General features: G+C 37.6%; 1 protein-coding gene and 1 pseudogene across 4 annotated transcripts in view; both read right to left on the bottom strand.

Annotated features, from left to right (window-relative positions):
• MACROD2 (mono-ADP ribosylhydrolase 2) overlaps positions 1-21,907 on the bottom strand; it is a 2,106,139-nt gene that overhangs the window by 1,966,542 nt on the left and 117,690 nt on the right. The window lies entirely within an intron of this gene.
• Positions 3,028-3,972, bottom strand: LOC111546429 (annotated as a pseudogene).

Raw genomic sequence — 21,907 nt, forward strand, 5'->3', positions numbered from 1 at the left:
AAAGGCTATACACTATGCCTGTTTTAAATAAGAGAAATAAAAACATTTCATTTGAAACAAGTTTCCACTTGGATTTTAAAAGCCAAACAGCTGTTTTCTCAAGCCAAATTTCAGAAAATAATTCTTTATCCCCTGCTCAAGTGAAGAGTATACATTTTGAAGAAGTCATTATCCAATATGAAAACACTTTTTAAAAACTCTAAAACTCTTCCATAACCTGAGCAACATAGCCCAGGCAACTCTGTCTCTACTAAAATTTTTTTTTTAATTAGCCAGGTGTGGTGGCACGTTCCAGTAGTCCCAGCTATTCAAGAGGCAGAGGCAGGAAGAGCACTGGAACTCAAAAGTTCAAGGCTGCAGTAAGCTATGATTGAGCCACTTCACTCCAGCTTGGGCAACAGAGCAAGACCCTGTCTCCAAAACAAACAAACAAACAAAAAAAAACACAATTATTTCAAAGTTTCTATATTCACAGATCTTGAAGATAAAATTTAACAAAACTTGTCCTTGAAATGAAATTCATCATTAGGAAGATTCTACTAATCTAAAATGTTCATAATTTATCTCCAAAAAATGACAAATTTATCCCAATTTGCTCTTATTTGAAAGGAGTATCTTCTATTCAGCACCAAAAAATCCCAACTGTGAAGCCTTTTTTCCCCAAAAATACTGATCAACAAACCCTGCTTATGTGTTAATTATGAACTGCTAATACAGTGCTGTTTCTCTTCAGGCCATTAAAATAGTGGGAATATGCTGCTATAACGAATTTTCCTATGCTAACAGCAGATATTTTCTTTTTATTTTCTGAGACGCAGTCTCACTCTGTTGCCGAGGCTGGAGTGCAGTGGCATGATCTCGGCTCACTGCAACCTCCACCTCCTGGGTTCAAGCAATTCTCTGCCTCAGTCTCCCAAGTAGCTGGGATTACAGGCGCCTGCCACCACGCCGGGCTAATTTTTGTATTTTTAGTAGAGACAGCGTTTCACCATCCCGGCCAGGCTTGTCTTGAACTCCTGACCTCAGGTGATTCACCCGTCTTGGCCTCCCAAAGTGCTGGGATTACAGGCGTGAGCCACCGCACCCAGCCTAGATATTTTCTTAGTTTAAGAACAAAAAATGTCCAACATTTTTCCTACTATTCTTGCCACACATATTTATTATCAATTTTCTCCTCTGCTAATCAGAGCCATTCATAAAAACGTAAGAAAATCTACCTCTTGGTAGATTTGGGTGACCCACTGTAACCAAGTCCCCATGGTAAGATTCTTGTAGACACAATGACATTGTCTTTCTCAGTTTGGTATATTTCATGAACAACAAATTATAGGCATACCTCAGAGATACTGCAGGTTCACTTCCAGACCACTTTTATAAAACAAATATTGCAATAAAGCGAGTCACACAAATTTTTTGGTTTCCCAGTGCATATAAAATTAGGTTTACACTAAATTGTAGTCTATTAAGTGTGCAATGACATGTCTAAAAACACAATGCACATAACTTAATTTTAAACATACTTCATTGCCAAAACATGCTAACAATCATCTAAGTCCTCAGCAAGTCATCATTTTTGGGGGGATAGAAGGTCTTGGCTTGATATTGATGGCTACTGACCAATCAAGATAGTGGCTGCTAAAGGTTTGGTTTGCTGTGGTAATCTCTTAAATAAGGCAATGAAATTTAAAACATCAATTTACTTCTTTTCATGAAAGATTTCTCCACAATATGTCATGCTATTTAATAGCATTTTACTCAGAGTAGAACTTCTTTCAAATTTGCAGTCAATCCTCTCAAACCCTGCTCTGCCTTATCAACTAAGTTTATGTAATATTCCAAATCCTATGTTGTCATTTCAACAATATTCACAGCATCTTCACCAGGACTAGATTCCATCTCAAGAAACTACTTTCTTCACTCATCCATAAGAAGCAATGCCTCATCAGTTCAAGTTTTATTGCAAGATTGAAATAATTCAGTTCATCTTCAGACTTTCACTTCTAATTCTAATACTCTTGCTATTTCCATGATGTCTGCTATGACTTCCTCCACTGAAGCCTTGAACTTGAATGGACCTCAAAGTCATCCACAAGGGTTAGAATCAACTTCTTCCAGATTTCTGTTCATGTTAATATTGTGACCTCCTTCCATGAATTACAAATGTTCTTAATGGCATCTAGAATGGTTACTCCTTTCTCTAGAAGCTTTCCAATTACTTTGTCCATATCCATCAAAGGAAACACTATCTATGGCAATTATAGCCTTATAAAATATATTTCTTAGATAATAAAACTTAAAAGTTGAAATTATTCCTTGGTGCATGGCCTGAAGAATAGATGTTGTGTTAACATGACTGCTCTTTGTACATCTTCATCAGAATTGTTGGGTAACTAGGTGCATTGTCAATGAAAAGTAATATTTTGAAAGGAATCTTTTATTCTGAGCAGTAGGTCTCAAAAATGGGTTTAAATATTCAGTAAGCCATGCCACAAACAGGTATGCTGTCATCCAGGCGTTGTGATTCTGCTTATAGAGCACAGGCAGAGTAGATTCAGCATTAATATTAAGGGCCCTAGGATTTTGTAAATGTTGAATGAGCACTGGCTTCAACTTAAAGTCACCAGCTGCATTAATCCCTACCAAGAGTGTCATTCTGTCCTTTGACACTTTGAGGCAAGCATCAACTTCGTCTCTCTAGCTATTAAAGTCTTAAATGGTATCATCTTCTAGTAAAAGGCTGTTTCATGTACACTGTGAAAATCTGTTGTTTATTGTAACCACCTTCATCAATTATCTTAGCTAGGTCTTCTGGATAACTTGCTTCAGCTTCTACATCAGCACTTGCAGCTTCACCTTGCACTTTTATGTTACGGACATAGCTTCTTTTCTTAAACCTCATAAACCAAACTCTGGTAGCCTCAAACTTTCCTGTTTTTTGTTTGTTTGTTTGTTTTTGGTACAAGTGGCAAATATATTCCTTTTTATAAAGTTTTCTTCAATGTATTTCAATAATGAAGGTATTTTGTTTTATTGTATTCCACTGTTGTTCATAGTTTGAACCCTACACACTCCCTTCCCTTTCATCTCAAAGGGAGCTCATTTGTATGCAGCCGCACACTCATCATAGTATAAAAATGAGGTGGGATCTGCTCCCAGAATCTTCTTAGGATTTGGTTCCTTGTTGGGCTCTCCAGCGAAAGCATCAAAAGTAATTCTGTCTCCATTAGGAGGGGCCAAGATTTCAATTTTCTCTGGTGAGCAAGCACACATGACCACTGCTTGAGATAATACTCCCCTCATCTTTGTAGGTTTCAGGTTACAGAGTAAAATCACCATCTGATTTTGCATCTGTTCAAGAGGAACGTGATTCTCCAGACCACTGACAATTGTTCTTGGGATATTTCCCCAACAACTACATCTTCTACATACAAAGAGTCTGCATCAGGATATTTTCTGATAGTTTTGATGCAACCAATTCAAAGATCTAGATGGGAAACATTTATTGGCTTAGAGTTGGTGCTTCCTGCTATTGGTGCTTCCCGTTTTTTCTCCTTCTCTCCTTTCTTTTCAATTTTCTCTTTTGCTTTCTTTTCTTCTCCTGCTCCTCTTTTTATCTGTTCTTTGATACCAGAAGATATGGTTGTTACTGGTGTAGATTGTATCATATTTTCAGAAACCACATAATTAGCGTGCAGCGGAGTACCAGATGGAAATGGTATTTGCTTCATTCTGTTTTGAATTTCTGCCTGAATTAGCTCGTTTCCATTCAATTTCCTCCTTCGCTTTGGCAGGTCCTACTCAAAGTTTCTTCTCTTCCCTCAAATTTGCCTACAAAATGGCTTTTTCCTTGCGTAGAGCAACTTGCTGCTTAAGATATTCAAAGATTTGATCCACCTCTGTATCCTTCTGCTCCAGCCTCTTCAGAACAGCATAATTATTTGCCATTTTTGCCAAGAGACAACAGAAAATCATGAAGCAGTGGACAGGGGTTCTGAGGCAGCCTCAGCAAGAAGCAGGTAGGGACAGCTACCTGCACACCATGGCCCAAACTTTTTTTATGGTTTCCTCACTTCTCTTGGCCTTCACAGTATCAGAGAGAGTTAGGGCCTTACAATGAGGCTATGGCATAAGGGAACATTGTGGCTGATTTTATCATCTATCCAGACCAATAAAATGTTCTCTTTATCAGCAACAAGGCTGTTTCACTTCCTTATTATTCATGTGTTCTCTGGAGTAGCACTTTTCATTTCCTCCAGGAACTTTTCATTTGCATTCATAACTCTGCCAACTGGCGCAAGAGGCCTCATTTTCGGCCTCTTGCCTTTTGACATGTCTTCCTCACTATGTTTAATCATTTCCAGCTTTTGATTGAAAGTGAGAGACATGTGACTCTTCCTTTCACCTGAACACTTAGAGGCCACTGCAGGGTTATTAACTGGCCTAATTTCAATACCATTGTGTCTCAGAGAATAAGCAGGCCGGAGGACAGGGAAAGAGATGGGGGATCAGCCAGTTGATGGGGCAGTCAGAACACACACATTTACAGATTAAGTTCACTGTCTTCTCTGGGTGCAGTTGGTGGTACCCCAAAACAGTTACAATGGTAACATCAAAGACCACTTGTCCCAGGTCACCATAACAGATATAATAATAATGAAAAAGAAATATACACAACTATTATGTGCCCATAATAATTAAAAATTTTAAAAATTTTTAATGAAAACTTTTAAATATTACAATTACCAAAATTTGACACGGAGACACAAAGTGCCTACGCCATTGGAAAATACAGTGCCAACAGGTGTGCTCAGCACAGGGTTACCACAAACCATCAATTTGTTTTAAAAAATTAACAAACACCCACAATATGGAACACAGTAAAGCAAAGCACAATAAATGAGGTATGCCTACATGTACCCCCAAAATTCATATGTTGAATCCCTAACCCCATTACCTTAGAATGTGTTTATATTTGTATAGGGCCTTTAAAGATGTAATTAAGTTAAAATGACGCCGTTAGGGTGGGCCCTGATCCAATTTGACTGGTGTCCTTACAAGAAGGAGACACCAGGGAAGCGCACGCACAGAGAAAAGGACACGTGATGCCATAGCAAGAAAGCAGCCATCTGCAAGCCAACGAGAAAAACCTCAGGAGAAACTAAACCTGCTGATCTGATCTTGGACTGCCACCCTTCAGAACTGTGAGAAAAATAAAGTTTTGTTTTTAAGTCACCCCGTCTGTGGTATTTTGTTGTGGCAGCTATAGTAAACTAAAACAGAATACATGGGTACATTCGCTTCATGTAACACTCAGGCTTCTATAATTCTGACATTCTGAGGGGAAAAAAGGGTATATCAAGTCACCAACTAAAATGTAGCCAAGAGAGTATGATAACAAAACCAGACGCTGAATATTTCAGAAGTTCTTCATTGGTATCTAGAAGTTATTCTAGTTTAATTCAGTCAAATCCAATCCAGTGCAACCCAATCCAATAAAGTGGGTATTTCTTTTGAACAACTCCAGGGATTCAAAGACAAATGAAACATGATCTTTACCCTATTTTGCTGCTAGTTTTTTTTTCTGAAGATATATTTAAAAAGTGTTATGCTATATACTTGTGAAACTATAGAAAATAGACCAAATTATTTTCTAATGCATCATTAAATAAAAGTGTGTTATAAACACTATATGCAAAATGACCCTATTTCATAAATATGTACGTGCATGTATAGAGTGTGTGTACATGTATTACACACTGGAAAAACCACAGGAAATACACATACAAAAATATTAAGAAGTGTTCTAAGTGGTACAATTATGGTAATTCTAATTTTTCTTCTTTTTGTTTATCTTTACTGAACACTTTTTTGTTTTAGAAAAAAAGCATTATGAATTTTAAAAGTGATCTTACCCCAACAAAGGTAGCCTAAGCCTGAAATTATACAAGATTAGCCCCCAAAAATGAAGGGAGCAAGTGGCTGTCAAGATTTTAGAATTTCACTCTAAATTCTATGAGTTTGCTTATATTTTTACAGTGGTAAAACTTACTTAACATGAAGTTAACCTTTTGAACATGTAAGTGAAATCTAGTTGTATATAGAACATTCAAAATGTTGTGCAACCACCACCTTTATCTAGTTTCAAGACATTTCATCTCAGATCCATTAAATCTCGTATCCATTAAATAGTCACTCCCTATCCCCTGCTTTGTCATCCCCTGGCTACTACCATTCTGCTTTCTGCCTCCATTATCTATTCTGGGTCATTCACATAAATGAAAGCCTACAATATGTAACATTTTGTGTCTGGCTTCTTTCACTCAGAACAATGTTTTTGAGATTCATCCACATTGTAGCATATCTTAGTATTTCATTCCCTTCTACAGCTCAATAATATTTCATTGTGTGGATAGACCACATTTTGTGTATCCATTCATCAGCAGATGAACATTTGGGTTGTTTCCACTTTTGGGCTATGAGAAAAAATGCTGCTATGGACATTCATGTCAAAGTTATTTTGAAAACATATGTTTTTAATTATCTTGGGCATCATACCTAGGCATGAAATGGCTGGGTCATTCCATGGTTAAGTTTATATTTAACTTTTTGAGGAATCCCCAAAATGTTTTCTACAGTGGCTCCACTATTTTACATTCCTACCAGCCATGTCTGAGTGTTCCAATTTCTCAGCATCCTCTCCAACACTTTTTATTCCACTCTCACCACCTCCTTTATTTTTGTCATAGCCATCCTGGCATCTCATTATGGTCGGTTAGGTTATAATACTCTACACACATCTGACATTTCAGTTTCAGGATCATGTAAGAAGTGCCTAACAATTGTACCAAGTTCTGTGATGAAATTTTTAAATAAATCAATATCCACTAGGAAGAGGGATAAGGCTAGGGTTATTTTAATTAGTCAATTTAGCTAATGCTAAATTTAGGACATGGGAGGTGAAAGAGGGACACATTAGCCCATTAAGTCCCTAGTGGATATCTGGTCTTAATGGGTAAGTAGGAGCTCACATGGTATATTCCCTCTAAAGGTGGCCTAAGCCATGGAATGAAATAATGAAGTTTCAATTCAATTAGGCATCCCAAAAGAAATGAAATAAAAAACAGCTTGACACCAATTTCAAGAAACATTCAATAAAATGGTATATATTGGTCACATTTCCTCAAAAAGAATTTTACGCATGCACTAGGAATTGGATGCAGCTTATACTCAATTTATACAAATAGAAAATAAATCGTCCTTTGAAGACTGCCATTTGCTTTTTGGAGCAAAGAAAACATGGTTCAAGAGAAAAAAAATGGAAAAAATACCACTGATACTACCATAAATTTCCATTTATTTTCAAAAATTAAACATACATGAAAGAAGAAAGAACTAAAATGCAAGTGGCAGGAGAGAGAGATTTTAAATACCACTAGGGAAAGGTAAGCATCTTCAGGCAACTACTAAGTTGTATCCCTAAGAAATTTCAGGGGAATTTTACCACTGCTGATCACAGACATATTTTTATTTCCCCATTCCTTACTTACTCTCTTCACTATTTCCTATTCTTCCTTGATTCCTCCCTTCCTTCCCTTGCCTAAGCATTAAATCTGCCAGAAACCACTGGCATTCATCAGCCTTTACAGTACACTCAAGGGCCAGAAATGCCACCATTCTGAAACAATGATGATTACCTCTATCTTCAGATATGAGATTTGATTTTCTAAAGCCCACTATTTTAGAAGGCTTCATTAGGTAGGCTGGTATCTAGGGAGGCAGGACTTGATATTTTCTTGTCCAAGGGAGACTAACGATATGCCACACTGTGAGATTGCTTCAAAGGGCCTAGGTGACCAGGTGAAGCACGGAGCTGGGGTCTTAGTTATCTTCCCTACATCTTTACCATGGATGCTGCAGTGCTGATGAAGGTGAGGCTCCTTCAATAAGGAGCATTTCGGTAGCAGAGAAAGAGTATGACCAATGCCACACAGCAGCTGAGAAATAGTTTGTTGATATGTCCAGAAATATAGAGAGAGTGCACATTGGAGAGATAACTAAAGGTCCCATATGATTTATCAGGGACAAAAATAGGAGCTTCAATTAATCAATAATAATGTGACTTTATTTGTATAAATAATTTAAAGTTTTGTAACATTCAGACTATGTTTGGTTAAAATAAGGGCCATAGGTTAAGAATTGAATACTTTCTGACAATCAGATTACACTCATGGCTATGCTTCAAGTACTAAAATTATGTACCCTATTGTCTGCATTTGTTCATGAAACAGGCTAACTTCTCTGTGGTACCATACTACAGAACTAGCCTCATTCTCTTGCTTGATAACAATCTCATCAAAAAACACTAGTTTGGTGCCAGGCCTGAGTTAAACTACAATGTGGAAGAATATGCCACTGTCTGTAATCCTGTATAACGGATGTATTTCTCACACAGTGGAAAGGAGTTTTATGAACCAGATAGACACAGACACTGTGTGGATAAGAGGGGTTCACCTAACAACCCCAGGAGTCTAAGATGGGAAAGTCAAGGTGACAAAACTGAAAAGTGAACAAATGGAAGCATTCTACAGTTGTTCAGAACTTCTGCACAAGATACTGCCCACCTATTTATTATCTCCTATCCAAATATGTACTATTCACAGAAGCAGAGAAAGAGTTTGCTGGAAGGTAATTTTTTTTTTTTTTTTTTTTTTGAGATGGAGTCTTGCTCATCACCCAGGCTGGAGTGCAGTGGCGTGATCTCGGCTCACTGCAAGCTCCGCCTCCCAGGTTCACTCCATTCTCCTGTCTCAGCCTCCCGAGTAGCTGGGACTACAGGCACCTGCCAACACGCCCGGCTAATTTTTTTTTTTGTATTTTTAGCAGAGACAGGGTTTCACCGTCTTAGCCAGGATGGTCTCGATCTCCTGACCTTGTGATCCACCCACCTCGGCCTCCCAAAGTGCTGGGATTACAGGTGTGAGCCACCGCGCCCGGCCGGTAATTTTCAAATATTCGTTCTGATACTCCCTTGAGAAGGAATTAGTGATCTTATCATGGGGAAAATAGACACCCTTTAATTGGATCCTCCTTGGGAATCTTCTCATTGACCTCCCTCAATGAAATAATCCCAGGTATTTTATATAAGGAGAAAAGGGTTACAGATTAACTGATGAGGAGAGTAAGCTGGGTGAATTAAATAATAGCTAACAGGAATAATATTTCAGAATAACTATACTGTTCTATAGTTTACCCTAGGTGCAGTATTTTTACAGCTACTATTTATGAGCATTGACAATGTGCCAGGGATGCATGCTTTATTTTACTTAGTCCTTACAACGACTCTAAAAATCTTACTGTCTCCACGTAAAAGATGAGGAAACAGAGATTCTGAGAGGAGCTAAGTGACTTACCACAGATAGTAACTAAAAGAGAGACGATCCAAATCCAAGCTTCCTGAATTCCATATGTATTGGAGTAGTTGCATGCATAATATAGTTATGTTATTTTATCAAACAATATCTGAAACTAGGCAAGACTAGCAGGTTTAGAACCTTCACCAACAACATAGGACTGTATTATCCAAGAAGACCTATGTAATATTATTGATAGCCTAAAAATGTTTTAATGTCTTTTATACAGCAGGAAGAAATTAAATGGGAAAAATTATTCATTTATGTCTCTAAATTAAAAGAAAAATCAACTTTAAAATAAGCAGTAACTGGAGTAACTCTTACACCAAACAATTACAGACTTTCAATTTTTATGAAAGAGGTATAAAATTAATAAAGCAATTTAGCAACCAAGATGTTTTCATACCAATAAAAGATCAATACTTTGTTAAAAGACATAACAAAGCTTCTTTTAGTTTTATCATTTCAAGTAAAAAGGAGATCAATAGAAAAGCAGTCAGAGGTTACTAGAAAAAAAAACACATCAGCAGAACTATTTCCTTTTTCAAACCAACAAACCAAAAATATTCAACAAGAATAACACAAAACTGCTCAGAAATTCAATCAGACCAAAGTATAATACTACTTATAGAGGTTTTGGTTACTATCCACATTTCATCTAACTAAATTCTTCAAAAGATAGAAGGTTCACTGAATATTTTAATAGAAACCATATTGTTTCAATACCACAGAAAGACAAGGAGTCCTAAAACCCCTCCAGCGTTCAACCTACAATATCAATCTAATATCATGAAGTACATGTCAAGTTTCTACTGAATTATTAAGTACCAGTAACAAAGCAACCCAAATCAAGGAAAGGAAAAGAAGTGATTAACAGGAAATAGGGTGCTACTCATGGTTCTGCCACACAGGGCCTGCACATCCTTAGGGACATTACTTCCGCTCTCTAGGGCTTGGTTTCCCCGTCTATAACATGAAGCATTTGGCCTGGATCATCCTTCAGTTCCTTTCAAACTTTAAAATCATAAGACAGTATCACTTTCTACCTCCTAATCCATACACAATGACTGTGCACCCCTGACAGAATCGTTAAACTAGAGTTTTCTCATTTCCATGCTTCCAATTTTTGTCTCAATGCTTAATTTAAGCTAATAGAAACAATATCAGATTTAAACAAATTACCACACATTTACATCATACAAATAAAAATATTGTCTTTTTTTCCTTCTAAAAAAAATGGTATATATGCAGAATATGCAGGTTTGTTACATAGGTATACGTGTGCAATGGTGGTTTGTCGCACCTATTGACCCGTCCTCTAAGTTCCCTCCCCTCACCCCCAACCCACAACAGGCTCTGGTGTGTGTTCTTCCCCTCTTGGTGTCCATGTGCTCTCACTGTTCAACTCATTATTAGTGAGAACATGTGGTGTTTGGTTTTCTGTTCCTGTGTTAGTTTGCTAAGGATGAATCCTTTCAGATTCATCCATGTCCCAGAAAAAAACATGATCTCATTCCTTTTTATGGCTGCATAGTATTCCATGGTGTATATATATATCACATTTTCTTTATCTAGTCTATCACTGATGGTCATTTGGGTTGGTTCCATGTCTTTGCTATTGTAAATAGTGCTTCAATAAACATACACGTGCATGTGTCTTTATAGAATGATTTATATTCCTTTGGTTATATACCCAGTAATGGGATTGCTTTTTGGGGATGGTATTTCTGGTTCTAGATCCTTGAGGAATAACCATACTGTCTTCCACAGTGGTTGAACTAATTTACATTCCCACCTATTTTGTACAATAGCACAAAAGTGTTCCTATTTCTCCACAGCCTTGCCAGCATGTTTTGTTTCCTGACTTTTTAATAATCACCATTCTGACTGGTGTGAGATGGTATCTCACTGTAGTTATGATGTGCATTTCCCTAATGATCAGTGATGTTGAGTTTTTTATCGTGTGTTTTTTGCCCACAAAAATGTCTTTTTTTTTTTGAGACAGAGTCTCACTCTTGTCACCTAGACTGGAGTGCAGTGGCACGATCTTGGCTCACTGCAACCTTTGCCTCCTGGGTTCAAGCAATTCTCCTGTCTCAACCTCCTGAGTAGCTGGGATTACAGGTGCCCACCACCACACCCGGCTAATTTTTTTTTTAAGTACAGAAGGGGTTTCACCATGTTGTCCAGGCTGGTCTTGAACTCCCGACCTCAAGTGATCCACCCACCTCAGACGCCCAAATTGCTGGGATTACAGGCATGAGCCACCAAGCCCGGCCTTAAATATCCTCTTTTGAGAAGTGTCTGTTCATATCCTTTGCGTAGATGGGGTTGTTCTTTTTTTTTTTTTTTTCCTTGTAAACTTGTTTAAGTTCCTTGTGAATTCTGAATATTAGGCCAAACATACTGTCTTAAATTCAGCATAATTACTAGCTTTTGCCTAATATACCTGTTAAGTCAGGCAAGAAATATAAGTATATTTACTTTCCTTTGTAGCATTAAAGATTTTCTTAGCACAGGCTATTTGACATATAAGTGTCAAATGGAAAAGGCAAAAAATGGCGAGGCCTGCAGAGCTAGCAGACTGTAGGTCCTTAATATTTGTAAGCTGAAAGAACAAATGTATCCACAATAGTAACGATTCTCTTGTTTAGGATTTTTTTTAGTGTCAATCCAGGAATGTTACAGAAACACTTGAAGCACCAACAGTGACCAAGAATGTGGATGGGTGTTAACAATCACAGTCATGGCCAGGCGTGATGGCTCATGCCTATAATCCCAGCACTTTGGGAGGCTGAGAGGGGTGGATCAGTTGAAGGTCAGGAGTTCGAGACCAGCCTGGCCAACAGGGTGAAACCCCATCTCTACTAAAAATATAAAATTTCAGCCAGGTGTGGTGGCAGGCACTTGTAATCCCAGCTACTTGGGAGGCTGAGGCAAGAGAATCACTTGAACCCAGGAGGCGGAGGTTGCAGTGAGCCAAGATTGCATAGTTGCACTCCAGCCCAGGTAACAAGAGTGAAACTTCATCTCAAAAAAAAAAAAAAAAATCACAGTCATTTGGCCAGGCGCGGTGGCTCGTGCCTGTAATCCCAGCACTTTGGGTGGCTGAGGCAGGTGGATCATTTGAGGTCAGGAGTTCGAGACCAGCCTGGCCAACATGGTAAAATCCCATCTCTACTAAAGAAAATACAAAAATTAGCCAAACGTGGTGGTGGGAGCCTGTAGTCCCAGCTACTCAGGAGGCTGAGGCAGGAGAATTGCTTGAACCTGGGAGGCAGAGGTGGCAGTGAGCTGAGATCACGCCATTACACTCCAATCTGGGTGAAAGAGTGAGACTCTATCTTAAAAAAAGAAAAAATGGTGATTACAGTTGTCATTTATAACCATGCTTTTGAGATCAATACTGAACTAACGGAAGAAATATGAATACTAATACCTTCCACCCACTTGTGGAAGCCCATTTGAGATCAGAACAATACTGAAAACAACAGGCAATATAGGCTAGGCCATCCAGAGAATTTGGAAGAAGGGTAGAATAAAAATGAAAAGTCTGTATAAGTTGTCTTGCCAAGTATTATGGTGAAGGAAAGGGCTAACAGCATATTTCTGGGGAGCTGCCTTCCATTGTGAGATCCTCATTAGTGTTGAAATATTAGATTTAAAAGTTCCTTTCAATCATCAAAAAGAATGGTTTAGTGCTCTAGAAATCCCCAAACTTTTCCAAAGGAGAATTTGTATTTCTCCTCAGCTAAGTAGCAATGGAGAAAGTCAATGTTCGGGTTGAAAGGTTATAAATTATTATGCAGAAAGAATGCCAGTGGCAGAGTCTAATCAAATTAATTGTTTGACACTCAGACTCAAATCCTCTGTGAGTCCTACCAACACTACCCTGTTTAATGCCTGCTAAACTTTGAAGAAACACTAGAAAACATAACATAAAGAAAAAAGTTCAGTAGATGCAATTATATGAGGAAGCCAAGTTTTGTACAAACAAAACTTATAACAAGATAAACTAAAAAATATATATGTAGCCAATACCACAAATGGTTAACATACTAGTATATTCACTTTTATTGCTGTATAACAAATTGCCACGAACTCGAGAGCTTAAAACAATATTCATTTATTAGCTCGCATTTTTGTAGACCAGAAGTACAGAGAAAACTGTGCTTTCAAAGGATTAATGTAGTCATAACCATGACTATGATGAGTCCGACCCATCCTGATAATCTTCCTTTCTTAAATGTGCTATATAATATAACCTACTCATGGAAGTAAAATCCATCAAATTTACAGCCCCAGGGATTACTCAGGGCCTGTATCCTGGTGGGGGAAGTATGGAGAATCTTGAGGAACATCTTAGAATTTTGCCTGCTGCAATTATATAGGGAGATTATATAATATGTTCCAAAAATATATTTCAATATACCAAATAAAAAAGAGAAAGTGACATGGGCAAAAAGGCATGAGAAAAGCAAACCTGAGGAAATGGAATCTTTTGGAAAATAATTTCCAAAGGAAATGAAGAGTCATGAAAATGTGAGAACTCCTTAGCCTACCCATACCATTCCTGAAAATATAGGAAAAAAGATTGCTAAAAAGAAAAAACTATGCTGTGAATATACTGGCATCCTCTCGGTTTTCCTAGCACCATATAAACAACTCTAGAAGGTCAGTTTCTACATGATATCTGCCTATCTGCCTACCTGCCTACCAATATACTTTGAGCATAAAATCCAGAAACCATATCTCATTCATCCCTCTATTCCCAGACCTTAGAACGTTATCTGCAAGTATTTGTTGAGTGCCAACTACATGACCATCACTGAGTTAGGCATCAGGACACACAGTTGTGTAATCCATGCTCTGATGTATCTTATTTCTCATAATTTTCATAAAAAGAAAAGAGTAAAAGTATCAAAAGTTCTATAGTCATTGTACATAAAGTACTAGGATCATAAGAGTCAACAGAAATTGGAGGATTGTTGCAAAGTTAAATGGGACCTTGAAAGCTGAGTAGGAATTCACTAGAAAGATAAAGCAGATAGGGAAATAGAATATTGTTGGGGAGGACAGGAAGTAAAGAATATACTATGTAGCCACATAAAATTATAAGCTGTAATTATTATTATTTTTTTTTTTTTTTGAGACAGAGTCTTGCTCTGTCGCCAGGCTGGAGTGCAGTGGCATGATCTTGGCTCACTACAACCTCCGCCTACTGGGTTCAAGTGATTCTCCTGCCTCAGCCTCCCAAGTAGCTGGGACTACAAGTGCATGACACTACACCTGGCTAATTTTTATATTTTTAGTAGATATGGGGTTTCACCATATTGCCCAGGATAGTCTGGATCTCTTGACCTCATGATCCAACTGCGTCGGCCTCCCAAAGTGCTGGGATTACAGGCATGAGTCACCATGCCCGGCCTAAATACTACATTAAAAATGTTAATATTAAGTAGAAAACTCAGTATACCACATCAGATCTGGGTTCTAAGTCATAAAAATGCAAACAAAAAAGTATATAAATTCATAGAGACGAACAGGAAAAAATCAACACAGTGTGCTTGAAGGTGGAGTAATCAGTAATTTATTTCTTCTTACTTTATTTACATTATTATGTTTATAATATCATCTGTGCTTCCAAAGAAATTTTAAATAAAAAGAAAAAAATTGCATTAAAAAATAAATAAATCCACCAGTTAGGACAGCCCCGTTGATACAAAGTAGAAAACCTCTACATCTAAATCTATTTACCACCATTCTAACTAAAAGTCTTGATTATAGGAAGCAGCTTACTCAACCATTCATTAATTCCGCAAACACTTCTTGAGTACCAACAATGGGCCAGATATGATAAAGAGCACTGGAGATACATAAATGGATAACACAGTCTCTGCCCTCAGAAAGCTTTTGTTCTGTTAAATCACCATAGTGAGAGGAATATATTATTTGGTAAATGCATTTTAATAATAGCTGATAAGACAAAAATTGCATTTTAATAATAGCCAAGAAGATAAGACCCTGTAAATAACAGTTCACTTTATGAGTGGAGGCCTCCGTTTGACAGAATGAATAGAATTGCTTCCTACCTCAAGTATACCAATTACAACAGGGTCAAAATCTATCATTGCTGTCAAGTAATTATCTTTCCAAGATTCATGAATCAGCCCCATCTGATTCTCAAATTCCATCAGTTCTATCACAATGCAGGGCAGATCTAATATCTCGGCTTACTGACGGGGAGCCTTTTTCTCACGTGAAGGATAATGTCTGAATGCCCAATAATTCCAACCGAAGTTTACTTACTGGATCTCAAGTTTCATAAGGAAAATTAGAATCACTATAATTTGTGTATTTCTGTCTTATTTTATTTTGCTTTTTTTTTTTTTTTTTTTTTTTGGTCTTCCTTTATTTTCAGGTTTTACCATTTATGGCCATTTACATAAATGGCCATTTATGTAGCCAGTATAGAAAAAATACACAAATCTCAATTTCACTCTTAAAGTCTTGAAACTATTGGAAGCAGAATTAAAAGCAGTATGAACTTCTAATTGGTGAACACACACTGCCTCTGTCAGCAACCAAAATAGTTTTTAGACCAAAAGGTGTCTCTTCCAAGCTGCAAGCCATTGGAAGAAACAAAAGTTAAACAAAGGAAAAACAAGAAAGCCTAACCTAAAAAGACAAGATTTCTCACTGTCTTCTTCATCCAACATAAGTCTAGCTTGAGGATTTTTTATACAGGATCCTCACATTTCACTAAACGGCATAGTAGGGGTTTTACTGTCTGCCATTTGCATAGTACATGGGACACTTTATTAAATACTGAGGAGTAACAAATAGTTTAGTAAGCCAGAAATGTTATAAAGCACATTGGGTCTATTTAGGGTTATCCCCATTTTGTTTTATATATTTTTCCTATTACTATTATCATCATCACAGTGACAGTGATGGTAATAGGAAAAACACAAACAGAGGAAAACCCCGAATTGATCCATTGTGCTTTATCATCATCATTATCTCCCTCTGGGTGATTCCGATACCCACTAAACCTTTGACGCAACCATTGCCCTAGCAGGAAAAGAGAAAATCAAACAATGCCCTGCCATGTTTTTCTTTTGGCTTGATTCCCAAGGGCTAGTACTGGAGTCAGTGACCATTTCCCTTTAAAGGTAAAAATGAAAGGACAGTTTCTAAAATGACAAGGTTGTAGGTCTGCAATATGCTCCAGGGAAAAATGCCAAGGACTCAGAGAGGGGATCTGAGAAGGATGCCAGGATGATCCAACACTGAGCCCCTCTAGATTATGAAGATATTACTTTAATAAGCCTGGTCATAAGAATGATAGGCACAATTTTCCTGACATACCCAATCAATGATACTGTTACGCCAGTTTGTAGTTTTCTGTCATCTCAATTATTTTTCACTGACTTAAATTCTTTTTGAAGATGCTTCAGAGTTTGAGAAATTATAAGAAATTCCCTGGTGTCCCTTCCTGCAGTTATATCATAGGTCTTATTGATCTTGTGCCCCATTCCTCGTTTCTCAAAATTCCTTCTTAGAAATGATTTGTTACCACCTTCCTCAATCTTCTTATAAAATATAACCGTTCATGTCAAGGTGCAACTAATCCTCCTCTAACACTTCATCCCTGTCACCCTCTCAGAGCTACAGATGCCTAAAGAAGATGACATAAAAGGGGGAGGCTACTATCTATAGACTTTGGACAATCACTCTGTGATCTTTTATTGTATTCTTTTGTTGTCATTTTCTACAGGACACATTTGCTTTTCAAGGACCAATATTCAATTTAACTTTCTATGCACTATAAATCAAGTCTTTAAAAAGTGGAGAAAATGTGTTTCTGGTTTTGAAGTTATTTTAAGCAACAGCCAGGTCCTAAGCCAAGCCCATTTAATTAGACTCATCCTTGGGAATTCCAGAGTCAGAGTGTGAGCTGTGAGAGGCAGGTTGCATTTTGTCCTTATTGTCAAGGAAATTGCTTTAGTACTTTTACATAAGATAATGAGCTGTAAATCAGACTAATTAGAGAATCTGTAAATACTCAGAAGACATACATTTGTGAGCTTTAAGGAAATAATTTCTTCTCTTCATTATGTGTTGCTACGAAATGCTTAAAACATGTCCGAGATCAGTGATTTTTCTATACCTAAAGATAGAATTATATTCACAGGATTATCTATTATAGTAGTTATTTCACTAATGAATTAGGATTAACAATTTCTCCATTTAATTTATAAATCTTAATGAATAAATAAACCTTAGTTCACCTCCATGAACACACCATCAAATGCTAGCAGAATCCAAATATTTTAAGAAGGAATTGGATAAACACAAAGGGAATCATAGAGAAACCTGGCTTATGCATTTAAAATAATTTATTTCTAAATTTCCTCACAAAGCTTAAGCAGGTCTCTTCAACCCAGTGGTACTGGACATGTTTCAGAATTAATTTCCACCTGGAAACCCACGGGATGAGAATTCTAACTGTGTGATAAATTAAGTTGCCAAACAAACTGGATTAGCGATCAGTGAAATTGCCTGATAAGCTGTCAGATCCATTTTGAACTGGGATTCATCCTCTTTCTCCACCTGTTCATTAAGCTCCAAGTTCATGGCAACTCCAGTGACTGATTGCACACTAACAAGCTATTTATGTAGAGAGATGTAGCTAAGCCTATACATTCCTATACTTATATATTCATTTAAACATAATTCTCTGATAATTTATTCTGTTCATAATCCCAATGTAGAAAAATATACATCTAACCTTAAGTTTAATTTTGGACATGACAGAATTGTGATGTGTCATAAAATTAAAACTTAACAAAGCAAATCATACTGCACCTCAAGGTCAAAAGAAACTGGGGAAATTTCATGCCATAAATTTGCTTCAAATTTACAAAATTAAAATGAGTAGTGAAAAAGCTGCTGCCTTTGTACTAACAGTATGTAAAAATAAAATATTTATTTCTGTTCTTATTCTAAAGCAAATATGGGGTGCTTCTATAACTAAAAAGGCAAACTAGAGAAGAATGTTGAAAAATAATTCGCAACCTTTCCTTATTAAAATGGCCAAATCTTCCTTTACACAACACCAAGTTTAATAAACCACTATCATTCAAAATACACCAAATTTGGACTACAAATAAGAATATTGTTCTTAATCAAGTATCCTTTTTAAAGATACAGAACTCACATCATAAAAGAACTATTCACCCAGACGCAAAGGTAATAAACCAGTAAGTTCCTCTGAAACTCCTAAAGTTGTATAGATTTATATTTCATGAAAATATAAGGATGTCTATTATCTACTGATAAGCTATTTTACTTCACTATTCTTTCTGGCGCCTAATTTTTATGGAAATTAAAGATTGGAGGCTGGGCGCGCTGGCTCACGCCTGTAATCCCAGCACTTCGGGAGGCCGAGAAGGGTGGATCACAAGGTTGGGAGATAAAGACCATCCTGGCCAACATGGTGAAACCCCATCTCCACTAAAAATATTTTAAAAATTAGCCAAGCGTAGTGGCTGGCGCCTGTAGTCCCAGCTACTCGGGAGGCTGAGGCAGGAGAATGGCGTGAACCCCGAGAGGCAGAGCTTGCAGTGAGCCAAGATTGCGCCACTGCACTCCAGCCTGGGCAACAGAGCAAGACTCCATCTCAACAACAACAACAACAAAAAATTGGAATTCAATAATCAATGTCATTTTTCTAGAAAGATTAAGTCAAAACATGGCCAAATGTGTGCAATTATATTAAGACAATAGGAGAGAATGAATACCATCCAGTTTTTTAAGAATCTACAAAGGTAGCAGCTGCCTAAAAGTCACAAATAAAAAAGTAAAAAATAATATTTAGAAATTAAGTTGACCTGTGTATGTAACAAATAAAGCATACATTTCTTTCAACTAAAATTAACAAAACTATACATCAAAAATTTTTCAATGTTAATGTTTTCATTTTTTAATTTTTGTGGGTACATAGTAGATGTATACATTTATGGAGTACATGAAATATGTTAATGCAGGAATGCAATGTGTAATAATCACATCATAGAAAATGGGATATCCATCCCCTCAAGCATTTATCCTTTGTGTTACAAAAAATCAAATTACACTTAGTTATTTTAAAATGTGCCACTAAATTATTGACTATAGTCACTCTGTTATGCTATCAAAACTAGCCCTAGTTCATTCTTTTTAACTATTTTTTGTGCCCATTAACCATCCCCACTTACCCTCCAATCCTCCACTACCCTTCCCAGCCTCCAGTAGCCATCCTTCTACTCTCTGTCTCCATGAATTCAATTGTTTTGATTGTTTTAGCTCCCACAAGTGAGAATATGTGAAGTTTGTCTTTCTGTCCCTGACTTATTTCATTTGATATGATGATTTCCAGTTCCATCCATGTTGTTATAAATGACTGGATCTCATTCTTTTTATGGCTGAACAGTACTCTATTTGTGTATGTACCTACCATATTTTCTTTATCCATTCATCTCCTGATGGGCACTTAGGCTGCTTCCAAATCTTAGCTATTGTGAACAGTGCTGCAACAAACATGGATGTGCAGAGCTGGTATCCAAGATGCAAGGCAAAGTCCTCTTCATTCCTTGCTCTCCTCCCCTCAAGTAGAAAGGAGTCACTTTTGTTGCTGCAAACTGCACTCTCTGGGGTTGGAAGAGGGATGGTGAACTCCCTTAGCTGCCCCATCTGGTGTCTCTCTAGGCCACATGCCACCCTAGTTCACTGGCTCCAAGCCCAGACTTGCACTAGGAGTGGCATAGGAATTGCAGTCGTTGTGTCCTAGACTGCCTCTTGAGTTTACCTAGGACTCCAAAGCACTTTGGCCCTCAGTGGGAAGGTCTGCTAAGAAGCTCAAATTCTGAACACTGGGATGGCAATTCCCCTCTGACTAGGTCTGATCCAAATGCTCCTTCCATGCACAGGTACTGGCTGAGCCCAGCATAGCTGTGATCACCACCATGACAAGGCAGTGCTGAGTTTACTGAGTCACCCAGGCACTGTGCTCTCCCTCCTCCAAATTCAGACTCTCTGTGCCACAGAGTCAGTGCTGGGGAACGGGGCTGGGGTGGCACTGGTGATTCAAGATCATCTTTCCTACCCGTGTCAGTGCATCTTTCAGCAATATGAAGTTAAAATCAGGTACTATGATTCTGCCTCTCATTTTTGGTTCTTGTGATGGTGCTTTTTTGTGTAGTTGTTAAAATTTGGTATTCCTACAGGAGAGACAAATGCTGTGGGCTTCTATTCAGCCTTCCTCCTTACTATTATTTAAATAAAAATTTTAAAAAGCAAGAGTGCATAGAATATTCCAAATAAGGTTGCACATGAGTATTAGCTAGCCCCAGGCCTCATGAATTATCAGTTAGTATAGTTATACAGCTCAGCTTATATTTAAACTATAATTGACCTCTGACAAGCCATGCAATTACAAGAACTGAACTATGGCAGAGGGTATTTATATTCATTGTTAACCACAGGTAGAATAAGAATTCACCTCCCTACGACCCTCATACTAATATAAACGCTGCTGTTTACTTTCCCAGAAACTGGTTCTCTCTTCTACAGTGTCAGTTTAATTGGCTCAGTCCAAATGAAAAGCAGCATGTGAGGGCTTAGTCCATCTTCTGAAGCTGGGGATGCAAAAGGGGAACTGCTCTGGCTTATATGTCACCAATGGATCCCCACTCTCATCTTAGCCCTGGGGGAGAAACTTGAGATCTTCTTGCCTGAGGTAAAACCTCAAAGTTTCAGAAAAACTATCCTGAGTGAACTCCAAGAACCAAAGCCATAGCCATAAGACATCCCCAGTGCCAAGTGCTGTGCTACATGGTAGGTACTATGCTGAAAGTTAAATAAACCGTTCCTCTCTCACTCTGAGGAACTTCAGCAATCATCTGTATTCCCCACCATCTTAAATTTCAGGAGGAGAAGCAGCGACATTGAACTTGAGCTATCTGAGTTTCTTAGCTGAGAAACATTCAGCATGTGTTGCTCCTCAGGTCTCACCCCAACACCAATGCCTCTTGGCTACCCACTACCAACTTACTTTGCACCCTATCGGTGCCAATAAAATTTTATAGGTAAGATCCTGCTTTCTATTACAGAAGGTAATACCAAAAGGTATGCTCCCTGTCTTCAAAGAAATGGAAGTTAAAACAACATTGAAGTATAATTCAAATGCAAAGCGTAAAAAATTTCATCAAACTTAATATTGATGATCTTTAGGGAAATATATACCCTTACACCTTGAGATATAAATTAATTTAACCTTTCCATAGAGCTATGTGGTTATGTGTGTGTGTGTACATGTGTGTGTGCGTGTAGATACAAGATGAAAAAAAGTTTTAAAACTTTCATGCTTCCATAATTTCACTTGAAGGGAATGTCTTCCAAGGGAATAATCACAGATTTCTACGAAGATTTATGTGCTAGGATGTTTGTCGCTG

This window comes from Piliocolobus tephrosceles, chromosome 20, assembly GCF_002776525.5.
Source record: "Piliocolobus tephrosceles isolate RC106 chromosome 20, ASM277652v3, whole genome shotgun sequence".
NCBI classification, from domain to species: domain Eukaryota; kingdom Metazoa; phylum Chordata; class Mammalia; order Primates; family Cercopithecidae; genus Piliocolobus; species Piliocolobus tephrosceles.